Source organism: Microcebus murinus, chromosome 16 (genome assembly GCF_040939455.1).
Source record: "Microcebus murinus isolate Inina chromosome 16, M.murinus_Inina_mat1.0, whole genome shotgun sequence".
Classification (NCBI taxonomy): Eukaryota; Metazoa; Chordata; class Mammalia; order Primates; family Cheirogaleidae; genus Microcebus; species Microcebus murinus.
The window spans coordinates 13,012,295-13,027,564 of NC_134119.1; the positions used below are offsets into that span (position 1 = coordinate 13,012,295).

At 43.1% G+C, this 15,270-nt stretch overlaps 1 long non-coding RNA gene across 1 annotated transcript; it reads left to right on the plus strand.

Annotated features, from left to right (window-relative positions):
- Positions 1–1,459: 1,459 nt before the first annotated feature.
- LOC105859269 (uncharacterized) lies at positions 1,460–11,950 on the plus strand. The gene is made up of 3 exons (XR_012912528.1): positions 1,460–2,064; positions 9,735–9,914; positions 11,280–11,950. It is a non-coding gene; the product is annotated as an uncharacterized LOC105859269 (long non-coding RNA).
- Positions 11,951–15,270: the final 3,320 nt, after the last annotated feature.

Below are 15,270 nucleotides of genomic sequence, written 5' to 3' on the forward strand. Positions count from 1 at the left end.
TCCAATGTGGATGTGCCATTTTGCATTTTTCTTTTTTTTTCTTTTTGAGACAGAGTCTCACTCTGTTGCCCAGGCTAGAGTGCCCTGGTGTCAGTCTAACTCACAGCAACCTCAAACTCCTGGGCTAAAGCGATCCTCCTGCCTCAGCCTCCCAAGTAGCTGGGACTACAGGCATACGCCACCATGCCCAGCTAATTTTTTCTATGTATATTAGTTGGCCAATTAATTTCTTTCTATTTATAGTAGAGACAGGGTCTCGCTCTTGCTCAGGCTGGTTTCGAACTCCTGACCTTGAGCAATCTGCCCGCCTCAGCCTCCCAGAGTGCTATGATTACAGGCGTGAGCCACCATGCCCAGCCAGCACTACCACCTTTATACTCTTCTTGGTTGCCATCGAATAAATTGCTTCATTTAATTCCTGCCGCATGTCATCAGTCCCTTTTTTTTTCAGATAAGGAAATTGTAGCTACAATAGATGAACCAACTCACCCAAGGACACTGTATTAGTCAGGATTCATGACAAGTGACAGAAACCCAAATCAAATTGGCATATGAAAAGAGAATTCAAGATCAGGCATAGAGCCTCACACCTGTAATCCTAGTACTCTGGGAGACCAAGGTGGGAGGATCGCTTGGCTCAGGAATTTGAGACAAGTCTGAGCAAGAATGAGACCCCGTCTCTACTAAAAAACAAAAAATTTAGCAGGGCACAGTGGTGCGTACTGTATTCTCAGTTACTCAGGAGGCTGAGGCAGGGGGATCGCTTGAGCCCAGGAGTTTAAGATTGCAGTGATCTATGCTGATGCCATTGTGCTCTAGCCCAGGTGACAGAGAGACTCTGTCTCAATAAATAAATAAATAAACAAACAAAGAATTCACAGGCTCACCTGATGGTAGGTAAGGGTACAAGTAGCACCAGCTTTAGGTATGGATGGATCCAGAGACTCACACATGAGGTCAGTACTCTCCCTGTCTCTGGTCCATTTCCTTTGTGTTAGCTTCATTCTTAGTTAGGCTTTCCCTGTATGGTGACCCACTAAGGTCCATAGCAGATACAACCCTATGCCCTACCAAGCAATCATGGCAGAAAAAGAATACCCCTTTTCAAGTATTTCTAGAAAACATTCCAGAACTGACTCTCATGGGACTCTCTTGGGTCACATGCCCGTGTTTGCGCCAACCAGTGGGGCCAGAGATGAGCTATGCTGGTGTCCAGGCAGACCTGAGTCACTTGTTTACTCCTGGAGCCCAGGGTAAGAGTCAGCCTCCCCAGAACCACAGAGACCGGGCATGGGGGCGGGCGACCGGAAACTCCCCCAGAAACCCTGGGGTGCTGTTTGCAGACGAAGGAGGAGGGGTTGCTAGGTAGACCGAACTCCAAACATCTGCGGCAGTCGGTCACGCGCGCGGTGAGCTTGGGCAGGGCTGCCCTCGGAGCCCACGCTTCCCGCGCTCAGCTCCCGCACCGCACTGCCCGGCTTTCTGTTGCCTAGGAACTCTGGTTTAAGAATCACAAAACGTAAACACAGACTACAGGAGAAGTCGTCAGAGCAGACCAGCGTGCGAAGGGGAGAGGTTCGGCAGGTTGGGAAAACACCCAACTTTTGGACTTTGTTACCATATTCACCTTGTCAAAAAGTGTTTAAACCTGATGGATGACATCACAAAGGACTGAAATAATTGCAGATGGGACCAAGGACACGTGTCAGTAACCTTTGAGAAGCTGCGGAGAGTGGGAATGACTAGGAGAGTGGAGCCGGGCAAATGGACACAATGGCTCAAAGCCGAATCCCAAATCCTGCAGCTTGATTGAGGGGGGGTGTGACTCTTCCTCCTCCTCTCTTTCCTCCTGGCTTCTCCTTCTTTTATTCCTTTCTCTTTTTTTTTCTTTTGTTTTGTTTTAACATGAAGGGGTGGGGGTTGCGAGGAGGGGTGCTCAGTTTCCTTGTTTGTTTTTGTTGAGACAGAGTCTTACCGCCCTGGGTAGGGTGGAGTGACATCATTGTAGCTGTCTGCAACCTCCGACTCCTGGGCTCTAGTGATCCTTCTGCCTCAGCCTGCCAGGTACAGATGTGTGCTGCAATACCCAGCTGGGTTTTGTTGTTGTTATTTTCTTTCTGGTAGAGACGGGGTCTCACTCTTGCTCAGGCTGGTTTCAAACTCCTGACCTCAAGCGATCCTCCTGCCTCGGTCTCCCAGAGTGCTAGGATTACAGGCATGAGCCACCTCACCCGGCCCCTTTCTCTCTCTCTTTTTTTTTTTTTTTTTTGAGACAGAGTCTCATTTTGTTGCCCAGGCTAGAGTGAGTGCCGTGGCGTCAGCCTAGCTCACAGCAACCTCAAACTCCTGGGCTCAAGCGGTCCTGCTGCCTCAGCCTCCCGAGTATTTGGGACTACAGGCTTGTGCCACCATGCCCAGCTAATTTTTTCTATATATGTTAGTTGGCCAGTTAATTTCTTTCTATTTATAGTAGAGATGGGGTCCCACTCTTGCTCAGGCTGGTTTCGTACTCCTGACCTTGAGCAATCCGCCCACCTCAGCCTCTCAGAGTGCTAGGATTACAGATGTGAGCCACCTCGCCCGGCCCCCTTTCTCTCTTTTTAAAGACACTTTCATTAGAAGCAAGACTTGTCAGTAAAAAAAAAAAAGACACTTTCATTGCTGTGTAATGTATATGCCATAAAATTCACTCCTTTTAAGTACATAGTTCAGTGATTTTCAGTAAATTTTTAAATGATGCAATTTTTTTTTTTTTTTTTTTTTTTTGAGACAGAGTCTCACTACTTGGTTGTCCAGGCTAGAGTGCTGTGGTGTCATCATAGCTCGCTGCAACTTCAAACTCCTGGGCTCCAGTGATCCTCTTCCCTCAGCCTCCTGAGTAGCTAGGACAAGAGGCCAGGCTAATTTTTCTATTGTTAGTAAAGACGGGGTCTCAGCTCTCGCTCAGGCTGGTCTTGAACTCTAAAGCTCAAGAGATCCTTCCACTTCGGCCTCCCAGAATGCTGGGATTATAGGTGTGAGCCACCACACCGGCCTGTATTCCCCACCACCCAAGACCGGAAAGCCTTTTAACCCTTAATCCACATTCTCACTCCTAGCCCCCGGGAACCACCCATCTCCTTTCTACCTTTATAGATTTGACTTTCTAGACATTTCTTTTGTTTTTTTCTTTTTTTTTTTTGGCATATTATGGGGGTACAGATTTTAAGGTTTCAATAAATGCCCTTCTCCCCCTCCCCCCATCTAGACATTTCTCCTTCTTTTGATGGTAATCTTTTCATTGTTTTTATTGGTTCTAAAAACAGGACTTTCATGGTAAAAAGTATAAATGATATCTAAGAATTTGAAGTAAAATGTGAAAGCTCTCCCCACATCCCTGCGCTTCACATGTCCCTGCTAACAATTCACCCTGTATCTCCCTCCCTGGGTTTTGCCTATATTATTTTAAGCATAAGTAAGGGTCATACCGTACCTGTTTATGTTGCACATTAGATAGCATTGGCTTCTCCCTTCTTTAGGAAATAGTATCCATATTTTTCCTTTGTAGACTCTCTCTCACCTACCCTCAGTCTTTGCAGACTCCAGAAGGACCTTTGACTCAAGCATGGCCAATTACTTCTTTTTTCCTAAAGCCCTGGGAAGACAGGTAGGGGCGTGTGTGTGTGTGTGTGTGTGTGGGTGGGTGTGTGTTTTGTCACCTACAACCAAAAGAGTCCTATCTACTACTGTGCTGTTTTACAACTTGCTTCTTTGGGTGGGTGGGGGGACAGAGTCTCGCTTTGTTGCCTAGGCTACAGTGAGGTAGCATCAGCCTCGCTCACAGCAACCTCAAACTCCTGGGCTCAGGCGATCCTTCTGCCTCAGCCTCCAGAGTAGCTGGGACTACAGGCGTGCGCCACCATGCCCGGCTAATTTTTTCTATATATATTAGTTGGCCAATTAATTTCTTTTTATTTTTAGTAGAGACGGGGGTCTCGCTCTTCCTCAGGCTGGTCTCAAACTCCTGACCTTGAGCAATCTGCCCGCCTTGGCCTCCCACAGTGCTAGCATTACAGGCGTGAGCCACCGCGCCCCGCCTACAACTTGCTTCTTAAATGTGTAAATATATTTTGAGAATAACTGTCTACATTAGTACGCATACCTTAATCACATTTATTTTAATGGCTATGTAGCCATGCTGTACAGTTGTATAATATTTCTTTTCTATTTTTTTATTCAGCAGTCAGAACTGACCCTATAGTTGTATAATATTTCATATAAAATCTCCTTCTATCATCCTCCTTGACCATGATCCTGGAGTATAGGCCAGTGTTTTACAAACCTCAGGTCTCAGTCATTAGTGGGTTGTGAAATTAAATTGGTGAGGCCGGGCGCGGTGGCTCACGCCTGTAATCCTAGCACTCTGGGAGGCCGAGGCGGGCGGATTGCTCAAGGTCAGGAGTTCAAAACCAGCCTGAGCACGAGTGAGACCCCGTCTCTACTATAAATAGAAAGAAATTAATTGGCCAACTAATATATATATATAAAAAATTAGCCAGGCATGGTGGCACATGCCTGTAGTCCCAGCTACTTGGGAGGCTGAGGCAGAAGGATTACTTGAGCCCAGGAGTTTGAGGTTGCTGTGAGCCAGGCTGACGCCACGGCACTCACTATAGCCTGGACAACAAGCGAGACTCTGTCTCACAAAAAAAAAAAAAAAAAACCACACAAAAAAAATTAAATTGGTGGGTTATGGCCAATGTCTAATGGACTAGACTAGACTAAAATGGATTAGAAAATAAAGGAATGGAACACAAAATATCAGAGTGCACTGAAGGACAGATATTGAAGCCAATACATTTCTTTCAGTGTATGTGTACATATGCACTTATTGGATGATAAAATAAAATACATATTTTACTGTGGATCATTGTCCAAAAAGTTGAAAACACAGCTACTGACTACTATCCTGTTATTACCCAACTTTTAACATGGGTTCATTGTTTCTCACAAACCTAGCACTAAACTTTCAGAGGGTGGCATTTCCTTGTATACTTGTTTTATTGGTGATAAAAAAAAAAAAAAACTGCAGGCCTACTCTTCCCATCATCAAAAGAAAAAACTCCCAAAGCTGTGATTCAGTCTTAGTAGAAATTAAAAGAGATTCTAGGTCATCTTGGTTTTTTGTTAACATCAAGTACTTTGAATTTTCGGTGAAATAAAAGAAAGGGAGTTGGGATACATTTTCGTTCTGATGGTCTCACCAGCACAGGGAACAGGGAGACCCAGACAGGTGGCCCAAAGGCCTTATTTAAGTTAACAGAGGCCCTGGCTTTTCTCATGTTCTCTAAGAAGCAGCAAGTAAATTCCCAGTTTATCTCTGAGTTCTTCATAAGCCATTTACTTTTTTAAAAGTCCTCATGGAGGCCGGGCGCTGTGGCTCACGCCTGTAATCCTAGCTCTTGGGAGGCCGAGGCGGGCGGATTGCTCAAGGTCAGGAGTTCAAAACCAGCCTGAGCAAGAGCGAGACCCCGTCTCTACTATAAATAGAAAGAAATCAATTGGCCAACTGATATATATATAAAAAATTAGCCGGGCATGGTGGCACATGCCTGTAGTCCCAGCTACCAGGGAGGCTGAGGCAGAAGGATTGCTCGAGCCCAGGAGTTTGAGGTTGCTGTGAGCTAGGCTGACGCCACGGCACTCACTCTAGCCTGGGCAACAAAAGCGAGACTCTGTCTCAAAAAAAAAAAAAAAAAAAAAAAAAGTCCTCATGGAATTCAATATTAAATAAGAACTTTCTATTTCTAGAAGCATGTGAAAGATTGTTTTGTTCTTTAATCTAGAACAAGAATCTGCAAACTGTTTATGTAAAAGACCAGATAAATATTTTAGGCTTTATGGGCCCTCTGTCACAATAACTCAGCTCTGCCACTGTGGGGCCAAATTATCCACAGGAAAAAAATGTAGATGAATGAACAGGGCTATGTTCCAATTAAACTTTATTTATGGACACTGAAATGCATGTAATTTTCATGTGTCTCAAAATATTATTCTTTTTTTGAAGTTTTTCAACCATTTAAACATGTAAAAACCATTCTGGCCATGCAAATAATAACTCTGTGATAGGGAAAGAAATTTGCTCACCTTTGTAAATTTTTATTTTTATTTAGTTTTCTCAGTAGGTTAATAATTTCACCAGGCTTCAGAATTCAAATGGCACAATGAATAGTATCTTCCCTAACCTGTCCCTGAGCCACACTGTTTCACATCCCAGATATAAGTAATGGGTACACTTTTTTTTTTTTTTTTTTTTTTTTGAGACAGAGTCTTGCTTTGTTGCCCAGGCTAGAGTGAGTGCTGTGGTGTCAGCCTAGCTCACAGCAACCTCAAACCTGGGCTTAAGTGATCCTCCTGCCTCAGCCTCCCGAGTAGCTGGGACTACAGGCACGCACCACCATGCCTGGCTAAGTTTTTCTATATATATTAGTTGGCCAATTAATTTCTTTCTATTTATAGTAGAGACGGGGGTCCTGCTCTTGCTCAGGCTGGTTTCAAACTCATGACCTCGAGCAATCTGCCCACCTCAGCCTCCCAGAGTGCTAGGATTATAGGCGTGAGCCACCGTGCCCGGCCTGGTCCAGTTTCTTATAGCTACTTCCAGAGACTGTCTATGAATATACAAATAATTTTGTATGTTCATATATTTTTTTCTTACAAGTCCATACTGTTTTGTCTTTTTTTTTTTTTTTTCATCCTCAGATACTGGAGTTGTGCTACAAGGTCCATACTGTTTTGAACCTTGCCATTTTCATTTAACCCTCTAAGACATTTTATAGCAGGACATAGAGAGCTACCTCACTAATTTTTCAGCTCATAATATTCCATTGAATATAGATCAGAAATCAGCAAATGGGGGCTTATGGGCCCCCATCTGGCCAATGTTTGATTTTTATAAATAAAGTTTTATTGAAACACAGCCATGCCCATCTGTTTACATATTGTGTATGATTGCTTTTGAGCTACAATTGCAGAGTTGAATAGTTGTACCCGAGACCTCTGGGCCTACAAAGCCTAGAATATTTATTATCTAGCCTTTTATGGAAAAAGGTTACCAACTCTAAGTATAAACGTTCTATAGCTTATTCAACCATCACTTGATAATGAACATTTTAGTGTGCTTCCAAACATTTGTGGTTACAAATAATGCTGCCATGTGTCACATGCCCAAGTATAATCGTCTGCATATGCAGATTTCTCACATGTAGGATAAATCCTAGAAGTGGAATAACTGGGCCAAAAGGTATAAGCATTTGTAATTTTGATAGAAATTGTTAAATCATCTCCAAAGAGATTATATTAATTTACATATACTTCCACCAGCAAAAACGAAAGCAATAAATTTCTCCACACACTTCCTACTTAGTGTGTATCAGGCTTTTTGATCTATGTCAATCTGGCAGGTTAAAAATGGCATGTCAGTATAATTTTAATTTTCTTTTCTTTTTTTTGAGACAGAGTCTCACTTTGCTGCCCGGGCTAGAGTGCCATGGCATCAGCCTAGCTCACAGCAACCTCCAACTCCTGGGCTCAAGCGATCCTCCTGCCTCAGCCTCCCAAGTAGCTGGGGCTACATGCATGCGCCACCATGCCTGTTTAATTTTTCCTATATATTTTTAGTTGTTCAGATAAGTTTTTTCTATTTTTCGTAGAGAGAGGGGTCTCACTCTTCATCAGGCTGGTCTCGAACTCCTGACCTTGAGCGATCCTCCGGCCTTGGCCTCCCAGAGTGCTAGGATTACAGGCGTGAGCCACCACGCCAGGCCTTTCATTTTTATTTCTCTTTTTGTGAATGTACTTGTTTCCTAGGGTTGCAATGATAAATTACTACAAACTTGGAAGCTTTAAACAACAGAAATGTATTCTTTTATAATTTTGGAGGCTAACAGACCAGTGGTGTCAGCAAGATCGTACTCCCTCCAAAGGCTCTGGAGAAGATTCCTCTCTTGCCACTTCTACACTCTGGTGGTCACCAGCAATTTGGGGGGTTCCTTGGCTGGTAGTGCATCACTCCAATCTCTGCTGCCATCTTTACCCAGCCTTCTCCCCTGTGTCTGTCTTTCTGTGTCCAAATGTCTCTCTTCTATAAGGAAACCAGTCACGTTAGGTTTAGGGATCACCCCAATCTACCATGACCTTATTTTAATTTTATATCTGCAAAGATTCTATTTCTAAAAAAGGCCATATTCACAGGTCTGGGTGGACAGGAAATTTGGGAAGATGCTATTCAACTCAGTTCAGTGAGTGAAATTGGAATCTGTTCCCTTTTTAAGTTGCAAATGAACTGTGTTAATAAGATATGTCACTATTAGCTACCGTAGGTTTATCTGAGAGTTAGAAGTCCCCAGTCTCCCAGGTCTACTTTTTCTTCTGACCCAACAAGCAACTCAAATAAAAATGGCAGCTCCAACAGATTTGATGCCAAGTGCAAGACAATGTGTAACTTGATGTTATCCACAACTAAATTTCCCCTGCAGAAAGCAAGTTTGGGCATCTAGAGATGACTAAAGCAATATTTGAAGAATTGAGAGGTGAGGAAAAGGAGTTTCCTGATAAAAAAAAAAAAAGCTAATGTCATTATTTTAATAATATTATTATTACATAACACTTATGAGTGTTTACTAAGAGCCAGGCACTTTTATAAGTGCTTTACAAGAATTAATTCAGTTAAGACTTTACAGATAAAGAAACTGAGGCACAAAGATAATCAGCTAGCAAGTGGCAAAGGCAGGATTTGGACCCAGGTGATCTGACTCCAGGCCGCCCTGCTAAACTTCATACATAAACATAAAAACCAGCCTGAGCAAAAGCGAGACCCCGTTTCTACTAAAAATAGAAAGAAATTAATTGGCCAACTAAAATTATATAGAAAAAATTAGCTGGGCATGGTGGCGCATGCCTGTAGTCCCAGCTACTTGGGAGGCTGAGGCAGTAGGATTGCTTGAGCCCAGGAGTTTGAGGTTGCAGTGAGCTAGGCTGATGCCATGGCACTCACTCTAGCCCAGGCAACAGAGTGAGACTGTGTCTCAAAAAACAACAACAAAAACATAAAAGGGAGGTTTCCAGTCTTAGAACTATGAAGTTTGTTTTTTCCCCCTTCCTCGGCTAGATTTTAAAATATTAGATATTGGCCAGTGCGGTGGCTCCTGTCTGTAATCCTAGCACTCTGAGAGGCTGAGGCGGGAGGATCCCTTGAGCTCAGGAGTTCAAGACCAGCCTCAGCAAGAGCGAGAGCCCCCTGTTTCTACTAAAAATAAAAAAGAAATTAGCCGGACAACTAAAAACAGAAAAAATTTAGCCGGGCATGGTGGCACATGCCTGTAGTTCCAGCTACTCGAGAGGTTAAGGCAGGAGGATCGCTCGAGCCCAGGAGTTTGAGGTTGCTGTGAGCTAGGCTGACGCCATGGCACTCACTCTAGCCTGGGCAACAGAGTGAGGCTCTGTCTCAAAAAAAAAGAAAGAAAGAAAACAAGAAAACGACATAAGAGTCATAGATACCCTAGATGTCCTTCACAGTAAGAAACTGTTTGAAACCAAATCTCTCTCTTTCTCTCTCTCTCTCTTTCTTTTTCTCATCTTCCTTTTTTTTTTTTCCTATGCTCCACTTCCTCAACACTCTTCCTTTCCCCCAAGTTACTATTCAGATTGGGAAGATTAAGAAGCCATAAATAACTTTTCTGTGGGTTATTCCACAGGAAGTTCAATTTGATCAGATCCTGCTTGTCAGTGGTGAAGCAAAAACAAACGAATAGAAAACCCATGTCAGGGTTTCTTAGCACAGAGATGAGTGAGGGCGTCAGTTCCAGCTCTCTCAACACTCCTTCAGCAAAGAGGTATTCTACAGGAAGTCTTTCAACCACAGCATCAAAGAAACAGTGAGTGATCAATTTTGCTACTTTTTTTTATGTAATGCACTACTGGAAAAAATAAGAGTGGGAAACTCGAAGAATTGGAAGTTGAATAATGTACTTATGTGTTCTAAGGGTTTCCAATTTCAATGCTAGAAAATGTATCACAAATCCATAATTGCATTTTCCTTTTGAGATACCTACATAGTAATAAATTTTCACCATTTACACAGTCATACAGTCCCTTAATTGAACCCAACTGACCAACTTATGCAGATCAGTTTAAGACAAAAACTAGCCTATTTTTTGACATTTAATTATTTTTTGCACACATACTATATGTTACAAGGGGAGGAGAGAGACACAGATAGCCAGACTTTTCAAGCTTTTCCTAATAAATGCATTCAGTTGAATGAATGTGCTGTGAGTTGGAGCCACAACTCCTGAAAATTAATAGCAGTCAGGCACACTGGAGTGGCTCTGCCACTTACTAGCTGTGTGACACTGAGCAAGTTACTTAACTTCTCTGTGCCTCGGATTCCTCATCAGTAAGTGGGTGAAATAATAACAGCTCTCTATAGATACATGAGGGCTGTCCGGAAAGTATCCAACCATGTACTACTGTTCTTACTATATATTAACAATGGTTGGATACTTTCGAGACAGCCCTCATATGATATATAATGTTATTTTATATGTTATAAATATAAGATACATATATATGTATGTATACAATATAGAATAGTAAATACAGTATATAACACATATATATACATATATACAGTATATGTACAGATATACGGTAAACATCTATATGTTATTTTGTATATGTTAAGATTTATATTAGTCTATAAATATTATATATAGTAAAATACATTATGTATATATTACATTATGAATATATATGATACATGCTAATAGACTATACAATGCATTTAATAATAGATAAATGTAGAATACATAAATATACAAAGTATGTAGTGCTGGCATACAGCAGTAGCTCAATTAATGTCTATTATCACTATTGGTATAGCAGGAGTTCTCACACCAGACCACAGCACTCTAACTGTCCCGTGTTCTTAGAAATGGACCATCGCAATGAGAGATGACCTTGTCCCCGCCACAACCCTTGTATGGGCCCTTTATTTCACATCCATATTTTTATCCAAAGAAAAACATTTTCTGAACACAAAGGCCTTTTGCAGTCATGTTAAACACTCGTAGTTGAAATGTCCACATGTTTGGACTTGCCGCCTGTCAACCAGTCAAGAGAGTTTGCAGACGAGCACATCTATAAGGTATGCGGCTTAGGAGCAACAAAGGGAAAGGGATTGAGTCAATGCCATTGGGTTTCACATTCTATGAATTTTTCTTCTGTTCCTTCAATTACAGAAATACGCATGGGGCAGGAAAGTCAGAGCTCACTGAGAAGTGGTGTCAGCAGAGCCCAATAATAATAATAAACTCTGTGTAGCATAACGCTTACGAAAACCACTTTTGGAAAGAGGAGACAGGCCACAGTCTTAGCTCCACATCTTCTGTGCTATGGGACCTTTGATAAAGTCACTTAACCCTTCTGAGCCTTGATCTTGGTCTTGGATCAGTGACCCAAAGGAACAGACCCTGGGAGGGAGATTCGCATGCAGAACGTTTATGGGGATGCTCTTGCAAACACCCACAAAGCGGTGAGGGGGAAAGGATCGGGCGGAGTAATTTATGATGCAGTCTCAACAAAGGCTGGGATGGCCCTCAGAGACTTTCCAAATTGAGGCCAGGGGGCCAGGCCCTCTGTGTCCCCATATCAACCAGACATTGGACAGCAATGGTTTGTTTTTGTTTTATGAGATGGGGTCTCACTATATTGCCCAGGCTGAACTTGAACTCCTAGGGCTCAAGGGATCCTCCCAGCTCAGCTTCCCAAGTAGCCAGGACTACAAGAGGGCACTCAGCAATGGTTTATTTTTTGTTTTGTTGAGACAGAGTCTCACTCTGTTGCCCTGGGTAGAATGTAGTAGTGTCAGCCTAGCTCACGACAGCCTCACAGTCCTGGGCTCAAGCGATCCTCCTGCCTCAGCCTCCTGAGTAGCTGGGACTACAGGCGTGTGTGCCATGACATCCAGCTAATTTTTCTACTTTTAGTAGAGACGGGGTCTGGCTCTTGCTCAGGCTGGTCGTGAACTCCTGAGCTCAAGTGATCCTCCCACCTTGGCCTCCCAGAGTTGTAGGATTAAGCAATGGTTCTTAGTGCAGGGAGAGGGAGCAGATTTGTCTCCCAGGGGACACTTGGCAATATCCAAGACAGTTTGGGTTGTCCTAGTGGGAGGAAGGGTGCTACTGGCATCTATCTAGTGGGTAGAGGCCAGGGCTGCTGCCACAGTCCTACAACGCACGAAGCCTCCCACTACAAAGAAGTAATGTCAATAGTGCTGTGGTTTTCAAGGATAAAAGACTGTTGGACGGGGCAGCTTCCTTCAGCCAAGGGCAACTTCTGAAGAGGGATTCTTCAGACGTGTGAGCCAGCAGCCGCCAGCACTCCCAGCAGCGGAGGAAATAGGTGACGGGGTCCCAAAGGGGGAATGTGGACAGTGTATCGGTGCAGACACTACACCTTTTAAAAAAATCCATTTTTAGTTATGCAATTATTACTTGAATGCTATCTCATTGTAAAAATTAAAATGATTTAGATCAGGGTTTCTCAACCTTGGAACTACTGACATTTCAGGCCAGGTAATTCTTTGTCGTGGTGGCCGTCCTGAGCATTGGAGGATACTTAGCCGCATCCTGGCCTCTACCCACTAGATGCCTATAATACCCGCCTCTCACCCATTTGTGACAACCAAAAACACCACCAGTCATTGCCCAGTGTCTCCTGGAGAGCACAATCGCCCTGGTTGAAAATCATCCTAGATAAACCTAAGAGTCTTTGACTACAATTCCCAGTCTTGAGCCCCTCCCCAAAAGCAACCACTATTATAGGTTTAAGGTGGATCTTTCCAGAATTCTTAGTATGCATCTACATAGATATGTGTGACAATAGAAAGTATATTTTTGTTCTCTTTTCTTTCTTTTTTTTTGAGACAGAGTCTGGTTCTGTTGCTCAGCCTAGCTCACAGCCACCTCAAATTCCTGAGCTCAAGCAATCCTGCTGCCTCGGCCTCCTGAGTAGCTGGGACTACAAGCATGCACCACCATTCCCAGATATATTTTATATATATATATATTTTTTTTTTAGTTGTCCAGATCATTTCTTTCTATTTTTAGTGGAGACGGGATCTTGCTCTTGCTCAGGCTGGTTGAACTCCTGACCTTGAGCCATCCTCCCGCCTCGGCCTCCTAGAGTGCTAGGATTACAGGCCTGAGCCACCTCGCCCAGCTGTGTTCTATTTTCTTAATATAAAAATATAAATACTGTACATATATTTTTCTACAAATACTTTTTCATTCAAAAAGTTGTGAAGATTTTTTTTCTTTCTTTTCTTTTTTTTTTTTTTTGAGACAGTCTCGCTTTGTTGCCCAGGCTAGAGTGAGTGCCGTGGCGTCAGCCTAGCTCACAGCAACCTCAAACTCCTGGGCTCAAGCAATCCTACTGCCTCAGCCTCCTGAGTAGCTGGGACTACAGGCTTGTGCCACCACGCCCAGCTCATTTTTTCTATATATATATTAGTTGACCAATTAATTTCTTTCTATTTATAGTAGAGACGGGGTCTCGCTCTTGCTCAGGCTGGTTTCGAACTCCTGACCTTGAGCAATCCGCCCGCCTCGGCCTCCCAGAGTGCTAGGATTACAGGCGTGAGCCACCGCGCCTGGCCTCTTTTTTTTTAAGAGACGGGGTCTCGCTTTGTTGCCCGGGCATGAGGGTAAGTGGCATGATCATAACTCACAGCAACTTCCAACTCCTAGGCCCAAGCAATCCTCCTGCCTCAGCCTCCCAAGTAGCTGGGACTACAAGCGCGTGCTACCACACCTGGTTAATTTTTCTATTTTTTGTAAAGATGGGGTCTCACTCTTGCTCAGGCCCATCTCAAACACCTGGTCTCAAGTGAGCCTCCCACCTTCACCTCCAAAGTGCTGGGATTACAGGCATGAGCCAGCACACCCAGACTGTACACTCTTAACAGACACTGGGGATACAGAGCTGAACAGTACCAGAGCCCTACACTCAGGGAATTTTAATTCTCATGCAGTAGATAACAAATGAATAAAATACAATATGAAATAAATTATGAAACATAATGTTATAATATAATGTCATATAACATAACAATATATACTACATGATAATGCAACTATTAAGTCTATGGGCCAAATGGTTGGCTTTTGCCAGTCATGCATTTCTGGGCCCAAGCTCCCTGCTGCTTACAGGCCCTATTTTCTAGGAGGATTTCAGCTTAGAAATCTGAGTATAGTTAGTCCTCCTTACAAGAGGAAGATCAAACATCCAGTTGCTTGGAGCAGCCTCCCGGGTTATGTTTCAGGATGTGACTGCAGGTTAAAAGCTCCCAGGGAGGTGAGATTTCCATGTCAGGCCATTAGCACTTGTTAGCACTCCCCTTTTTATGAAAGTGGCCAGGGAATGGCTTACTGATTCCCTCTTTCATTAAGTCAGATCATCACCATTAATTAACATAGCCACTATGGAAATGTAATCAGAGCATTGCAGAATCAAAGATAGATTAAAACAAGTTTCAGGAAGGCTTTCAAATCAGGAGCTAGTAGCTAAGAATGCACAGCCACTGCTCTGGTTAAGGTGAGAGGAGAGTGCTAGCTGCATGAAGGGGCTGATTTGGAAGTGGAGAAGGTTAAGCCAGGGCTCTTCATGCTGTTATGTTGAAAGGGATCAACATATGTCTGGGGCTGTTGCTTATTGCTTACAATACATTATATTTTTCTCCAGGCAATTTAGCTCTTGACATTAAAAACATAGTTTAGTTTGCTCTTTTGTCTGGAAACAATTGTGCAATCAGATTGATATTTTATATGTTTTGGAACCTGTTCCTCCCTTTTTATTAATACCACTATGGTATTATTCAGGCCTTAATTGTTGTTGGGATTTTAAGGATCCTAATAAGCAACATCCTCTTTCCTCACCTGATTTCAGAATAGATTCAAAGGTAAATGCTGGTCTCGAGGGAGAACAAATGATCACCATTATCCCCTGATAAAGCAGATGGGAGAACATGGCTTTCAGTGTGTGGACAAGTGAGCTTGCAAAGCTTCACCCCGAATGTGAGTAGCCTTGTTCATTAGTTAGGGTCGTTGACAGATAAGCCCTGAATCTTGGTGGTTGGAGACAATAGAAGCTTCGTTCTTGCTCCTGTAAATTCCACAGTAGGGTTTCTGACTCAGGAGCACCGGCCATATGCAGATTCCAGAATCCCTGTAG